The sequence below is a fragment of the Triturus cristatus genome, chromosome 6 (genome assembly GCF_964204655.1).
Source record: "Triturus cristatus chromosome 6, aTriCri1.1, whole genome shotgun sequence".
NCBI classification, from domain to species: Eukaryota; Metazoa; Chordata; class Amphibia; order Caudata; family Salamandridae; genus Triturus; species Triturus cristatus.
In genome coordinates this window covers 216,136,335-216,151,220 of record NC_140589.1, presented here as the reverse complement: position 1 = coordinate 216,151,220, position 14,886 = coordinate 216,136,335, and the positions used below count along the sequence as shown (strand labels likewise).

Sequence of the window (14,886 nt, the reverse complement as noted above, 5' to 3'; positions counted from 1 at the left end):
TGAGCAACAGTAAAGAGCATGTTCACCGCTAAAGAGAGTGACCACTTCACCATTCATCCCTTTGTGCCTGCAAACACGGCTGAATACTTCACCTTTCACCACTTTGCATCTGCGAACAGAGCTGACCACTTCACCAGCTGAACAACATTTAAACAAGCCTCGCTGACACCCCGTACTACCGATTTTTTTATTGCATATGATGTCCCAATCACTTCAAGTACATTTGTTGTGATCGGTAGTCCCTGTCCCCTGCTATACATTCCATCGTAAATTTTTAGATCCTGTTTTTTGTATTTTTATTCTTCCATTCACACTCCTTTATGTTAAAATAGCCATAGCTTTACTGTACAGTCGCTAGAATAGCTTATAATTTGGTATAGTGTGTAATTTTTAAATAATCACTCCCCTGCAAATAAAAACATTGATAAAAAACACTGCCATTTACAATGCCAGTAGCTCCAACTGCAACAGATGCGAGACCTATTGCATTGCAAATGCTTGTTTCAGTTACTTGTCTTTTCCGATTCTTACAACACTCGGTAATATTGTTTGATGTGATTCATCACCAGCGTCCGATGGCTCCTTCTCTCCCAGAACAACAATGGAAATTACGTGGAGAAACAAAATGGAGACCACGCAGCGCCACGTATGTAAACACCGTTACGTGTCGCCAAGCGGTGATGCAGCAGTACATCGAAAGAGAACTAAGGGGCAAAATGGTGAAGAGAACACACGAAGGGTGGAATCTTCACGTACCCTAGAAGCAGCTCAGCGTTTGTAGATGCGTGCGTAGATGACTTTTGAACGATGCAGAGTCTGCGAGATAGGCGGTATCCTAGATGCAGGTAAGCGGTTGAAAATACGTGTGCTAGTGTCCTTTAAGTGATGCAAAGTATGCGAGATAGGCGGTTGGAGCTCAAAGGATGCAGAACCTTGTGCCAGCGTCCTTTGATAATATTAAATGTTACCCATTCAACATTTTCCTCGCAATTCCTCAGCACTTTCTTCGCATTTCTTGAGCACTGACAGTAATTTACACGCCAAATTCTAAACGCTGCTGTAGCATGGGGTCAAAAATACTAATCTCAATGAGAACAGAAGATCGAGAGAGAAAACCAAAACGGCACGTTTCCTGCAATTTCTCACTGCTGTTGAAGGTTTATACAGTCATATTAAATGTTATTGAAAAACAGAGAGGAACAATTTCTTTGTGCTAAGGTAGCAATCAATAACTTAAGAACTCAAATTTTCCAAAGTGTAGCTTATGAGTAATAAGGACAACTCACAGCATAGTGATGATAAGCCATTAATTTCTTTTTTCTTAAAAAAAAAGAAATGTCCACGAAATAATATCACTAGGATATAGGGCAGGCTTCAAAATCTCCCAACTTCACAATCTTTAAGATAAGAGGTGAGATGAGCGGCAGTTGCCCTATAAAACCCAGATATAATGAAAGAAAGTCGCTTTAAAGAGCCCACATCGAAGCCTCCCAACCCTTCCAAAATAAATCAAAGGAATAGGTGAGGCATGTGGCGAATGCTCACTTCTCAATATTAAATTTGAGAGACACTCACATGAGTTGCAGTTGATTAAGGTCCTTAAAGGGAAGATCCTGGTTTAAAGGTGATGTTGGGACTTATCTTCTTCTATCTGGAAACGCAGAGTTAGTTTCATCATCCTCGTCGCCAGTGTAAAATTAAGTAAATAAATCCATGGAGAGATCCAATGTAAATAGGAATAAGTTTAATCCAGAGAAAATAATGTCCCATCCATCAGTGAGCAGGAGCCAGGTGCAACTGGCTATCCACAGAACAGTAACATTTTATCTCCATGGTGCTAATCAAAGACAAACACACAGGCCAAGGGAAACTCACATTGAGCATACAGAATCACACATGAAACACTAAATAAGTACTATATTACAAAATACTTACCTGTTCCGAGTGAAAAGTTAGCACTCATTAATAATATTATATTATAATAAGGCAACCCAATGTCATTTTGTGGAGGTAGGCAGCATAGTAGTGAAAAACACATTTAGGAGTCTTTCACTACCAGGACACATAAAACTTAAAAGTACATGTCCAACTTTTTAATTTCAATGCACTCTGCCCTATGGGCTACCTAGGGCCTTCCTTAGGGGTGACCTATATGCAAAAAAAAAGGGGGGGAGTTTAAGGCTTGGCAAGGAGGTTATATTGCCAATTCGAATTGGCATTTTTTAATGCTGCATTCAGGCTTTAGTGGCAGGCTCGGGACATGTTTTAAGGGGTTACTTGACTTATAAGTGAATTAAATATGCCGATCGGGTATAAGCCAATTTAACCATGTTTAAAGGACGATGCATAAGCACTTTAGCACTAGATATCAATGGTAAGGCATAAGAGTCCTAAAGCCAGCAAAAACGAATTCTGCAAAAATAGGAGGGTTAAGGAAAAAGGTTTGCAGGAAGACCACCCCAAGGCTGATAGGTCTAACCCTTGTGCTTCAGGTTTCAATCCGGAAGCATAGTAACAATGTGTATTTTGAATTTGTTTAATTTTGTGATGTATTCTAGAAAGTGCTGCACCACTGAATGCATTTTTTTACCAAACAGAAAGGGAATACCACAGTAGAAACTGCAGAAAGTAAACAGTGCTTATGAGAGCACTGTTTTCCTTCTTTTCTTGCTTTTGTCACTCTGTCCAGGGGATCACAAACAGCGAGCCACGAGGCACAATTGCGACCCCTAGTAATCCCTAAACGAAGTCTATTCTGGTCACTGATAAATAGATAGCAACTGCAATTGTGTTTATTAACTATTAATGCATACCATTACAAATGGCATGTAGGTTGGCTATGCATCCTGCCTATATGCGGGGTACGTCACTAGTGACATAATGCACATTCCAGGTCCATCCATTGATCAACCTGTTGTGTCTGGCTACCGTGTTGTGTAGTTCCTACTAATCCGTGGGATCTAGACATTGTTTTGACAACGTAAACTAGGGGCTTGGTGTCAAGACTGATCCCGTACACCCTGCCGGATATGTTGGCCTATAGACCAGCTAGCTCATAGTGCCATCATGAGCCTCCCTAACCTACCAGGGAGCAAATGGTTTCTGGCAACCACTGAACATGGCAAAGCTCAACGCTAACCCCTCAGGGATCAAGGAGAATACACAGTGGTACTTTTTCAATAATATTTATTGAACCAATGTTATTCTTGCAGAAAATATGTGTGCTGCAATGATTAGTAGACAGAAGCAGATAAACGTGATTACAAGCACCAAAAGTGTAATTAGTAGATAAAGCTCTACCACGGTGCTAAAACAATGGAGATATGCAGGCATAGAACACAAAGCAGTAATCAGCGTAGTTTTACGATGCAATCCCTCGTCTAAGTGTACCTAGAGTGTGTGTGTAGGTGTAAAGCTAAGAATCCCCCCAAAGGACGATCCAAAACTCATTACCTGATGTGATAGAGTGAAGGACCCTGTCATGGTCATGAACTGGACACCCCTCACGAGATGTCAGACCGATGCATGTTGATTTCTCAGCATGCACGGAGCTCTGTGTCTGCAGAAGTGCCTCCTCTGCTAATCTATCAGGATACTCATCTTTTATAATAGAAAGCAGCCTTGCGATGTGCATATAGATTAGCGATGTTATGAATATGTAGATAGCCCTGTCAGATGACATTTGTACATAGTGCAAAAAGAGACCTTGTGCATGATGTTCAGGGCGTTGTGATAATGTTGTGTGAAGCTAGATGTATAACCAGGTTTAGTTTCATGGAAACTAATCCAACATTGTCATGCATGTAAATATGTTTAAAAGGTCACAGCTGAGAATGTTATTGGTGAGGACAATGTCAGAAATTAGCTGCTTTGCTACATGGGCCTAACTTGGGAATATAACAACCGGAGAGACTAAGGCTACTACTGTCCTCAGTACCTACTTAGCTATGCCCCTCCTCTTGAAGGACTTTTGTCCAATTGGTGGGAGGTGGGAGAGAAGATGGAAGAAGCAAGCCGGCTCCTCTTTCCTCCCTCCCACAAACCCTACTCAGTGGCAGCTGGTGACATCTGAAAGTGGTAAGACGTAAAAGTTGTGTATGACTTTTATGTAGTGAGCAAGTTTAATGGACAAACTTGAAGTTCCGAATGGAAAAGATAGGCAAATGATGCATTTTAAAGCCAAAGAATTTAGTGAGAAAGCATGGTTTATAAAGCAGTGGGAAGTTATAGTCTTGAAGAATTAAACACATTAAAAACTGTCCCATATCTTACCACATTAATATGTGCAACAGTGACTGCAATGTGCAAATTGTACAACGTGACAACTTCAGACTGCTTGTCCAGTACCTTGCACTGCATGCGAAAATGTTCTAACCAGGCTTCGGGAAGCACCCTCGGGCCTATAGAAATATGTGCATAAAGTCTTAAAGTGGGAATGTGCCATTGCCTTGGCTGCCCCCAGTCTGGACTCCTCTCTCCTTCCATGGACTCTCCCCTTCCTGATTATCTGTCACTCGCAAGAAGTTCAAATTCAGTGCTGGCAGCAGGGCTGCACGTAAATATATCTGAATTAATATATACTGCAGCACAATTATGAAGTGATTCCAGCCTGCACCTTCAGTTCACTCATTGGAACCTTGTGCATAAATGTGTCGGCTTCATTTAGTTTACTATTCACAATTAGAAACAAATATTTGAAAGAACGGAATGTGTTTTTTTAATGTTCGTTGTGTCCCAGAATTAAATATTGGCGACTTTGGGGTTTTAATCATTGCCAATTCTTCAAGATGTAAACCATTTTCAGACATTTGAACTGTTTCATCAGTTATGAAAGACTGGCACAACGCATTGGGTTAATACACCTACAGGTGCCTAATTTGAGCAGCTGTCTCTCATTTTAGGGGATTGCACTTATTTTTCCTCATTGGATATTTCTAGAGGGAAAAGCAAAAACAGGTCAAAGTCGGAGGAAAAGAAATACAGGAAACCATCACAAAGACAGAAGAGGAACTCCCCAGAGAAAGACAAAGGGGAAGGAACTGTCTGGCAGTTGATTAAGGCGAAGTGAGCTAAAGAATGGTGATGGATTCAACCCAGATCTGTGACTGGGGGTGAGTGTCTGAAAAGTTTCAGCGCTCCGTCCATCGTTTCCTTGTGTTTGCTTTGTTCGCCCTAAGTTGGCAGGGTATGCCCAGACGTGGGTCCCTTGCTCACTTAGCCACTGGATTCAAGCTAGCCTGGCTGAAGAAGGGTGTTACCCAGAAACCGGTCCCAAGATGCTTGTTTCCAGTTCAGGGAAGACCTGGCTTGGCAGTTCGGGCTGGACCGTTCCCATGGGGCACAGGGTCAAGACTGATTTGTATATAGCTGGGTCTGAACTGAGGTGGCGAAGTGAGCTAAAGAATGGTGTTGGATTCAACCCAGATCTGTGACTGGGGGTGAGTGTCTGAAAAGTTTCAGCGCTCCATCCATCATTTCCTTGTGTTTGCTTTGTTCGCCCTAAGTTGATTAAGGAGGCCTGAGGGGTACTCCAGAAATGCAGACTTGATATTCAGCCCTAAAGTGTCAGCACGGGCACCAAACCTCAGCTTTAGGCATCGGCATTTTGGAAACGAGGAGCATATATCTTTAATGTTAATGTTAGAATATTGGTTTAGAATGCGAGATAGAAAGTAGTTGTAAGTAATGGAGGTAGAAGGCATCTGAACCATGGTGTATGAGGCTCATAACAAAGTGAGCTTGGAAAGAAAGCATATTTGAAGGCGTGTTTTTTTTTATTACAGAAGTGGCGACGTTGACAAAGGAGTAGATTTCTTTTTTACACATTGGATGTGGTTATGCCTGGTACAGTCACTCATTAGTGCCTCTGCGGCATGGGGTGGTGAGTTTGAGCATGGCACTGGCTCTCTGCTTTGAGGAGGCATGAGTGTGAGAGAGATGTGAGTCTGGCATCTCATTATGCTGAAGCAGCAATGGGGAAGCAAATTAGCTTAGCATATGCTGGTGAAAAAGTCAGGTGCCGCACGGACTCTCAGTTGAAGAAGTGTGGTCGTCACAGACGTGCCGTTGCCTCAGCTATCCCCCAGATGGAACCACTCTCTCCTCCCTCCATCTGCAGTCGCACCCCTCTCTGATTACCTATTACTTTCCACCTCCTTGCTCACTCAGAGAACATCTAGCCCATCGACCCTGTAGTGTCGTGCTGGACCCGTTCTAGTTTCTCAGCAGACACTTGGGTAGTCAGCCACTCCCTCGTGGGAGTGGACACACATACACCCGACACCCATCCATCACAGGTGTCACGAGTGACGTGACCCTGCTAATGAAAGGGCCCAGGTGCACGTGCTTGTGGCCAATTAACCAACTATACCCATGGTGTCTGTGTCATGATTTTACTAGCATGTGGGCTCAGGGCCCAAAACATTACAATGGTGATGAGAGGGTCAATTCCCGCGAGAGCTGTCGACCGTTTGCTGCTTTTCTCATGAGGGGAGAAGAATAGCCCCTGTACAGGGTGTGAGAAGTTGGTCTGGTATATGCTGTCCACTAGTTGTAGTGGGCACCTTGTACCAGTCCAAACAACCCTTATTGATGAATAGGTTTAAGACAACCTTTATTGAAAAGTGATAGAGCGCTTTCGGCACTCTTTGTTGTATGAGTGCATTATAGTCATAGTTGTCATGCACCTACGCACCAATATATTGTTTGATGTGTTTTATGATCATGGACATGTACTCAGTAGATACAATTATTCATTTATGGGAGTGCTATTGTTATAAGATCATTTATGTATGGTCATGCCTGCATATATAGAGAGCAGGACAGTTTATAATCACATACTATAATCGACTGATGTTTAAGTTGCCCGATTTCCTAGACCCAAGACTGTACTTGTTTTGTACCTCCTTGGCTTCTTGAGAAATAAATAATGAAATGCATGTTGTTTTCAAGAAATAGCAGTGTTCTCACCCTACTGCAGGTATCGGAATGCCAACTCGTTATTTTCAAATTGGAGAAGATACAAGGAATGCTTTGAAGACAGTTGGAAGCGAGAAGGGAGGATATCTTTCATGTCTGGCTGCTCTGGGAATCAAGGTCACCACGCCGAATAAAGTAAACTTAATTAGAGAGTGTGAACCTCCCCTTTTAGAACAAGCATTGGCATAGCCAATAGGTCTCGCCTTAGGGACCTTATAAGTATTTAGCCATGCAACAGTTGCACAAGTAAATACTTATAAGGTCCCAAAAGCGAGACCTATTGGCTATGCCAATGGGCCGTGCGGCCGCGAAAGTGATCGCGATCAAACATCAAAAGGGCCATGAAAGTAAAAGTAATTGCGGTAAAGCGCGGCGCGCGCACCCGCGCACGTGCACTGTAGCTCTAGGCTGGCCTGGTAGCACTTTTTGGATCCCTCTCAATAAGTCTCACCAGACCAGCGCGTGCGCTGGGTCAGGCGAGACCTAAAAAGTTGCAATGGAGAAATTTACCAGGATAAAACTGAGAATCAAATTCTATATTATATGATGCGCAGGGACGGAGACCCCAGACTTCTGCTAGCATTCGGAGAGAAAGGAGTATCTTAGAACTAGCTCCTACCCTTAAGCACCCTAACCCATTTGACATGAGTACTTCTCAGGAAGTCAACACGTGCTGACACCTTTGGGAATAGATGGAAGGGTACTAGATAGCATCTCCTCTTAGTACAGTGTAGGGACAGATTTGTTTAATTTCTGATGAAAAGGGACCTAGACTGTGTCAGTTTTGAGTTGCATCCTAATCCTCGAGTTTACCATTCTATTTTTGTTATGCCGAATTACTTATATTCGTAGAATCGGCTCTGTATTGATCTTCTTATATCTGTATATGTTAATCTTACGATGTGTGTACATCTTATTATTCTTCGCCTTATAATAAATTGACAAACCTAAAGTCGGAGTCCGTGGTACTTTCAGGTATTCTATTGTCATCATGTTATGAAATGTTTTTCCCCTCCACCACTGTTTAGTAGGTAAATAAGAGATCCAGAACACTAATTATTAGGAGGAAGACAGGGGTGCAATTTAGCATAATCAAATGGTAGCAGTGGATGTTTTACCCCTAAATAGTGAGGGAAAAGGAGAAATATAGGGCAGAGTAGGAGGAATTGAGGTCCGGATGTGGCAGACAGAACATCGGTGAAGAGTGGCGGAACCTGGCAGACGGTGACGATGCGGCGGAACTAGAAGGCCGGCGTGAGTATGAAAGGTTTTGAGAAGAGTGTTAGATTGCGGTGTGTTTTATTTGTATGATGTTTTGCGGAGTTGGGATGCATGTTGAGTGACTGTGGTTATTGGTACTGGTTCGAGCAAGTGCGGATCAGGTAATTTTGGTGAACGGGCTCAAGAGAAGTCCAAGATACAGGGATAGCATTGTAATGTAATTGTCTGAGTAATTGTGGGAGTCGTGAAGCACTGTCGACTGTTCACTTGTGTCCGGGAACTTTGTGTGAATGCGGGAATCACTTGTTGTGAGAGACCTCAGGTACTGGGGGTGGATCGCAATGAGTAAGTGACCAACGCAGGCCAGAGGTCATAGCAGATGCGTGTTCTTGTGTGAGTGTGCTATCGATCTTTTAGCGGACAGACAATTACTAGTTATTGTAACTGTAAGTTATTGTGACTGTGGTAGGACCAGTTACTTGGTTAATAACTTGTAGAAGTGAAAGTGTGAGCGAGTGTACGAAGCGAAATTGTAAAGGCGGGTGAGCCGCTGCACGGAGTGAGTTGTGACGTCAGGGTGCGCCGCGCTGGGATTGGTCGGTTGGTATAACGCCGCTCTGGGATTGGTTGCTTGCGTTTGTTGTGGACTATTGGATTGTGGGTTGCAAATTGATCGATTGTCATGATGTGTTGTTTTCGGATGTTGAGAGATTTGTGCAGAGGTGACAGAGGGGAGGTGACTCCTGCACATTATATGGCAAGGAATGTGGGTTTGCATACAATTGTTTGGCTTCAGAATTGGCATAAAATCACAGAGAAGGAAGGGAAATTGGCTTTCCTCATTATGGGTCATTTCGTATGGAGGTTTTGTACCAGCTGAGGGGGGTGATGGCTGCCATTAAACCTCCACCTCGACCCACACAATTTGAGGCTTTAGACGCTTGGATGAGAGCTGCATTAGCAAAGTAACGAGAGACATCACAGGGACGAATGAGGAGAGCAATGAAGGCATATCAAGATGCCAGATGGGATGCACAGCTGAAACGATGGAGAGTAGACACGATAGAAGGAGAGCGCTTGTATCCCTTTCGAATGTTAGCAGGAGAATCAGAGGGAAAGAGTAAGAAAAATGAGAATAGTGATACAGACGATAGTTTTCTGGACAGGCTGTTAGCAGAACGACCTCCACCTTGTGACTCCAAGACAGAGACAGAGAGATCGCAACCACTAGAGGAGACAGTGGGAGCAGGGCAGGTGGGATTGGAAGAACACTCCAAAGAAGTCAGGAGACAAATAGCCATGGTACGGATCCCAGGAGGGTCAGGGGGAATGCGATACCCCAATTACAAACCAGCCCAGTCTGCAGGGAATATACAGTTACCAGATGCCCTGTCAGTGCCAGTTACCATTGGACCAGTAGTCCCCACATATACTCCTGATGAGAGACAGAATGACAGTCAGCAATACACCAGTGACAGGGAAGAGATAATATCTGGGGGAAGCCTTACACAAGCGGGAGTGGGTTTAGGACAGGTACCCGTGGCTTACAGTACTCCATTATCTGCTACTGCAGATCGATCATGAATGGATAATGGGTCAGAAACAGGAATCTTGACAAATTCTAGGTCAGACCTCCGAATGTGGGTACAACCAGTGAGAGAGTCAATGTTGCCAAGAGAAGAAATAATGATGGCAGAGCCTTCTAGGATACTATGTGGCCCGCAAGGTGTGTGTGCAGGTAATCACTGGAGGAGTAGGAGCTGGGATAGAGAAGATTGTTCAGCAGCAAAGAGGGAAGAAGGAGCTATACCGAGGAGAACACAGAGTTGTGACAGAGAAGATGTAGAAAGGTAAAGAAACCAGAAAATGTTGCAGAGTGCAATAAAAGCGCCAATGTTGGATGTAGTTCGATTGAAGGTGGAAATAGATGAAGTGGTAGAAGGGAATTTGCCTCTGGAAAGAATTGAGACATATGACCCTAATGAATTGTTGTTTGTAGCCAAGGACATTACCAGAAAGGCAAGGCGGGATTATGATGCCCTATGGCAGTTAGCACGAAAGTACGATGTTGATTTGACAAAGACCAAGATGATGCAGGGTTCTTGCAGATTGAATTACACAGACAAGGATTTGGAGGAAAAGCGAACTGTTGGGTTGAAAGCTCAGATTAGAGAACTGGTAATAGGCATGCGAGCTTGGAAAGCGTTAGACAGATGGGAAGAGAGGTGGGCCAAAAAGAAAAGCGCTAAGACCGTAATAGGTACCTCTTCACCTCAGGGGGGAGGGATGGAAGCCACTGGAAATTTCCCTTTAAGAGAAGTGCAAAATGGAGGGTAATCTACACGTGCCATGGAGCAGAGGTGATTTGGCTGCTTTTACGAATGATTTTCCTCAGCTGAGGGAAAAACCTGCGGAATGGTATAGCAGATAGACCGGTTTGTCAAGATCTCGAAGGTGTTGTGGATCGATTTGAACACTTTGTGTGATATAGTGGTTCTGGCAGATTTGTGGTCTGCATGCAAAATTGCTATTGAGTGGCCAACAGCAGAACCACCTAGAGATTCTGTAACGCATGGTCCCTCACCTGATGTCATGAGGAAATATGACCAAATAATTACTTGTTTGCAGTCGAAGATAGCGCCGCAGATTGTGGATTGGCTTAAAATCGATAGTATGACTCAAGAGCCTAAGGAATCAGTCCATGATTATTATGAACAATTGTTATTGGCATTTAAACAGCATTGTGGATTGGATACTATTGATCAGAAGAATATGGGACAGTTTGTCTCCAAGTTTGTGTTGGGTTTGAAATCCGATATTAGTCTGATGATACAGCACTACTTAATCTGTTGGCAGAATAAGTCGGTGGATGAAATACTGCGGTATTCTAAATATTGTAGTGATCAAGTAGAATCAGCACAGAAGAAATTGAAAGACAAGGTGATATTGGCTCAGTTGAGAAGTGCAGACTACATGCAGGGGGTTGGATGAGATTTAGGTCGAGGCAGAGGAAGCGTCCGAGGTATGGGTCAGCAAATGGCAACCCAACCAGGTCAGGGACGAGGAAGAGGTACAGAAATGAGTACAAGTGAGTGGGTGGCACTACAGAAAAAGGTGACTGCCTGCTATTTTTGTCACAAGACGGGACATTGGAAGCGCGAGTGTCGCTTGAATCCTGCTAATCAGATTCCATATGAGGGAGAGGGACACATGAGCGAGACTCTACAGACAGTGACTAGACCTAGGTCCATGTACGGAGGTTTCTAGCCACAAGTACAGGTGCCAGAGCCTCCCAGAATACCAAGCACGTGCAAAAGAGCTGTCTGGATGCCCGCTGGAGAGGACCATATCAGGTGATATTGGTCACGAATACAGCAGTGAAGTGTGAGGGACTGCCACATTGGATTCATGCTTCACATACCCACAAGGTTCCAGAGCCGGTAGAGCAGGGGTCTCCAACGAGTACCTTCAAAGTAGCTCTCTGAGGTGAGGTCAAGCTCAGTATCAATTTCAGAGAAGGTGTCTATTAAAGAAGGCAGCACTGATCATCGTAAGACCCCAAGAGTGACAGCCAGCCAAACTTATCACAGTAACTCATACTAACACTCAAACACACACTGTGCCAGCTTATAGGGCCTGCTACATGACCATCTGTATCCAATCTCAATATAATTAAGCCACAAGGAGAATGACCATCTTGCAGTCCCTCCTTTATCAGTCACAACATGTGTGTGTGTGAACAGTCACCAAAAAAGTATGGCGGCAGTGGCCTGAGCTGTAATAAGTGCTGACCCACCGAAGTGCGGGACTGCAGGAGGAGTCAGAGTGAAAATGTGTCAGTTAGATGCATGATCAGCTCAAGACCTAAGGAGAACAGGGTATGATCCAGACCAGAGAAAATTAAGAGTTTCATCAACATTTATGAGCCCTGCCTTTTCACAGAAGAATGTTCTCTGTGCGTCATCAGACAATCATGAAATTAATATTTGTAAATCCATAAGGGACAGGCCTATCTGTAAAACTGGAGCCACTATGAACTGCGACCAGTTTTACTAAGGATACCAGAATGCGTAATTGATTGGTTATTGAATTTGCCTTTTGGATTCCTCTCCTTGATATATCTGTCCTACCTCATGAGCACTTTCCTTTTTCACACTCCCCTTGGAGCAACCCCTTTCTCTATTTGGAGCATTGAATATGGTGATCTGTTATAAAAAGTAACTAAATAATAAACAGTCACTATTGGAGGGATATTTTGTGCCTTTGTCTCTTTTGAAGATACACTTGTTTGCATTGAAAATGGTGGTACATTAATGATACAATGCTAATTCTATATGTACCGGATGCCCTTTGACTAATGAATGTTTTTCATAACTGAATTGTTGCTTTAAAGAAGTCTAGGACCATTGTTTCCTATACCAATGGTGAGCTTCCATGGCATATGACTGTAATACCTGGGAATTCAAAGTAGTCTGTCCATATGAGGCATTTGTACATGGGCGTACATGATGATAATGACAAGCTGACGTTTTGAGAGTGTGCATTTCTCAAAAACTGAAAACTGATATTTTAAAGGCAGTTTTAGTTTTCAAAAATGGGGTTTCTTCTGGAAAATTGAGTTTGTTTGCCCACAGTGGAAAGTAGTATTAGATAGAAAAATGTGCATTTTCCGAAACTGGTGAATGAGAATTCAAGCTGAGCTGCGGAGACGTACTGCTGTGCTTATGTCCTTTGTGCCACTGGGCATGTCAAGATTTGAATGTTACTTCATAAGTCAAGGGGAGGCATTTAATATTGAAGAACTTTTTCCCAGCATTTCTGCTGGTAACCGCACTTGGTATACTTGGGTGGTAACTACTGATAATCTTGCTTTGGGTGGTCATAGAGTAGTCACTATTTTACAGTTATAACATATTCTAGTAGCTCAGGAAGACTTTCCTTGAGCAGATGTAGCTCTCACTACAGAAAAGGTTGTAGACCACTGCGGTAGAGGAAGCATACATTCCTCAAACTGCTTGACGAACAACTGAATCTGAAGACTTACAGAGAGAACCAGAGCAGGAAGAAAGAGAACTGACTGTGGAAGAGCAAACTACAGAGCCTGAGATTGATGACATTGTGGAAGTATCCTGTGAACCAGATCAGAGTGAACGGCCTGGTGCAGAAGGAACAGACCAAGAGGAAGAGCAGAGAGCAAGTGCCAGATCAGACAAGTGGCCAGCAAGAAAAGAAAGGCTGAACATAAGACTTGCATGTGAGAAAAATCTTGCTCCGATTCGTGAAACGTCTGAATCCGGACAAAGTGAACAAGAAGATACTCTGGATGATCTAAGAAGCTCAAGAAGAAAAAGAACACAGTCTCAGAAATATGCAACTCCAGAGTGGACATATCTGGTTGCAGATGCAGGGACCTAGTGAGCTACGGAGGGGACACCCTCTCGATTGATATTCAGCTGTTAGTCCCGGGAGTTGAAGCCTTTGGAACCTTGACATTGCAAGGTCAGAATCCACCCAGGTTGAGTGGACTTCGATTCTTGATCCTTAATCAAGTTGTTTTCCTGAATTTTGGTCGACAGCTTACTGCCTTGGAATTGGGAGAAATTTGTGCTGAAATCCTGCAAATGGTTCTCCAAATACTTGGCTCTAACCTCATTAGAAATGAAGCTTGAACTGTGATCGAATCAAATAACTCATTAGGCCTTAGAAAGAAGATAACCTAGCCCCCAGTGAAAGAAGATTTAAAAGTAGGGTCCTTTCAATAGAGAGAAGAATTCAGGATTAGGGCTGACTACTTCTCTACAATAGGCTTAGTATTGATGGACTAAATTCGGCACTAATCGAGTGAAAAAAATCAATAAGGACATTGTAATTTGAAACTAAAAGTACAGAAAAGAAAACAGAGACTCTAAACGTTTCTTTGGTGTATCAAATACAACAGTGAAATAATGGCTTCTGAAACATCTAATCGAAAACAAAAATGTATTATTGGAACTCTAATAGCAGTAATACAGCTTGTCATAATCGTGGTGATTGTCACTTCTTTGAGTGGGTCTCCCAATGATGAAAAGAATGGGGAACAACCTACCCTTACCCCACCTGGTTCAAATGTTGATATAGAAGAAGGTCCATCTATGAAAGCTAAGGAAATGATCAAGGAAACTAGTCGTAGATTGCATGTAGATTTGCCAAAGGGTGATTTCACGCTGAATTCATATGCACGCTTGTTGCACAAGTACTTGGACACAATGGAAGCAAAAGACTGCTATGTGTGCATGCAATTACCAGCTTCAGTAGAGGAGGGCATACAATACCACCACTTACCTGTGACTTATGGTATTACATGTAGTGTACTATTAAGTATGTTTTACAGCAAAGCCTATTTTGAATATTATTTCTCGAATTATGATGTGGCACTCTCTGAAGTGCCAGTTCTAAAATACATGAACAAATATGATTATTACAAGGAAGTAGAGTGCATGTCTAAGTACTTCGCGCCTACCATCACTCTAGATATGTCCTGTGCACACAGACAAAATTTAACCTGCATGTTAACTGACATGGAAAAAACATTTGTAGATCAGATAGAAGATCGACATAGGCAAACTTTGTTTCATCCAGATCCGAAGCATAAGGCACTGCCATGGACCAAGGAAGAATTAGATCACAAGGCAAAGGGGAGTTCAGGAA

The 14,886-nt window shown here is 43.0% G+C and overlaps 1 long non-coding RNA gene across 1 annotated transcript in view; it reads left to right on the top strand.

Moving 5' to 3' along the window:
* The first annotated feature begins 690 nt into the window (after window positions 1-690).
* LOC146816668 (uncharacterized) overlaps window positions 691-14,886 on the top strand; it is a 65,772-nt gene continuing 51,576 nt past the window's right edge. The window contains exon 1 of the long non-coding RNA XR_014962932.1: window positions 691-845. This is a non-coding gene — a long non-coding RNA (uncharacterized LOC146816668). The remainder of the gene's footprint in view (window positions 846-14,886) is intronic.